This window comes from Macrotis lagotis, chromosome X (genome assembly GCF_037893015.1).
Source record: "Macrotis lagotis isolate mMagLag1 chromosome X, bilby.v1.9.chrom.fasta, whole genome shotgun sequence".
Lineage (NCBI taxonomy): Eukaryota > Metazoa > Chordata > Mammalia > Peramelemorphia > Peramelidae > Macrotis > Macrotis lagotis.
This window is the reverse complement of record NC_133666.1, coordinates 66,250,504-66,252,652: the sequence shown is the minus strand read 5'-3', so window position 1 is coordinate 66,252,652 and position 2,149 is coordinate 66,250,504.

Sequence of the window (2,149 nt, the reverse complement as noted above, 5' to 3'; positions counted from 1 at the left end):
TGACTTTTTAGACTCTGAAAGATTCTGGGATGATGTGTTAAGGCCAAAAATAGTTGATAGATTTCTAAGTATCTGAGGTACCAAAGATAGGGACCAGACCATAGCAGGGGTTTGGAGGTGCCAACAAATTCCTGACTAGTTGAGTGGCAATATCTATGTGTGCACTTAGATTACCATAACAATTAAGGAGGTAAGCTCTTGAAGGCAGGAACTGTTTTTTTTTTTCCCAGTGCCTAGGATGGTGGTTAGACTATGGTAGACACAGTGAACATGTGGATTTGATTATCATCTTAGATGCATGCATATTTGGATTATAGGGAATGATCTCCCTCTTCTCCTCTACTTCCTGACTGCCCTGGTTTCCTTCAAGTCTCAATCCACTTCTCCCTTTCTCAAAGGGGCCTTTCTTGACTTCCTTGCTGGTGGTCCCTTCCTTCTGTAATAACCTCCCATTTACACTCCATATCTCTTGTAGGTGCCTAGTTATTTATGTACTATCTCTCTCATTAGAATCTGAACTCTGAGAGACCAAGGATAATATTTTGTTTTTCTTTGTTTCCCTTGCATATAATACAGTGATGTATGCCTGGTGTTTAATACCTGGTATATGGCAAGCACTTAATATATGCTTGCTGACTAACTTGTTTGAAAGAAATGGCGATATAAAAACTACAGATGTCAGGGTTTTTTAAAATAGGAACGACTCTTGAAATCTAAGAGTTAACCCTCCCCCTTATTTCCATATATTTTTAAAATGTTTTATTGATGTCTTTTTATTTTTTTAATTTTTTTTTGCAAGGCAGTGGGGTTAAGTGACTTGCCCAAGGCCACACAACTAGATAATTATTAAGTGTCTGAGGCCGGATTTGAACTCAGGTACTTCTGACTCCAGGGCCAGTTCTCTATCCACTGTACCACCTAGCCGCCCCTTTTTGATATCTTTTTAAAATATATATCACCATAATTTCCCTCAGTATCCCTCCCCTCATCTTCTTCTCTAGATCTTATGTAACAATACATTAAAAACTTTACTTAAAGCTCACTACAATCTTTTTAAAAAAAAACATTTCTAATTTATTATTTATTTCTAACATTCTTTTCTTTTTCATTTTTGAGTTCCAAATTTTCTCCCCCCTTCCCATACCCACTGAGAAGGCAACCAATATGATATTAATTATACATGTAAAATTATGCAAAATATTTCCATATTAGCCATGTTTCAAAAGCAAGAAAAATAAAGTAAGAAAATTATACTTCAGTTTGTACTCAGAGTTCATCAGTTCTCCCTCTGGAGGTAGATAGCATTTCTGTTATGAGTCCTTTGGAATTATCTTGGATCATCATATTGATCAGAGTAGACAAGTTTTTCACAGTAGATTATTAAAACTTTGTTTTTATTATGCACAAATGTTCTCTCAGTTTTTCTCACTTCTTTATGCATCAGTTCATAGAGTTCTTGCCACATTTTTCTGAAACCACCCTTCTCATTTCTTTTAACACAAGGGATACTCTTATCAATTCCACGCCATATTTATTCAGTTATTTTCCAATTGATACACATTCCCTCAATTTCCAATTTTTTGCCACCACAAAATGTTGTTATAAATATTCTTGTACATATAGATCATTTTCCTTTTTTAAATCTCTTTGGGCAATATTGCTGATTCAAAGGTTATGGACAATTTTATAGCTCCTTGGGCCTAGTTCCAAATTGTTCTCCTGAATAGTTGAACTGGTTCACTATTCTACCAACATATTTCATAAGTGTAGCTATTTTCCCCTCACACCCCCCCCCAGCATTTGTCATTTCTAATAGGTATGAACTACTATTAATGTTACTTCACAGTTATTTTAATTAATATTTCTCTAAATAATAGTGACTTAGAGCATTTTTCATATGATTATAGTTTTGATTTATTCTTTTGAAAACTATTTTATTCTTTAATCATTTATCAAATGAGGAATAGTTCTTATTTTTATAAATTTGACTCAGTTTTTATTCTTACAAAAACTACCTGTTTATGTTAATTAATTGAGGATTGGTATTTATTTTTATAAATTTGACTCATTTCTAAATGTAGTTTATTGTTGACAAATGAGGCCTTGATCAGACAAACTTGCCATAAAAATTCTGATGTCACTAAACTGT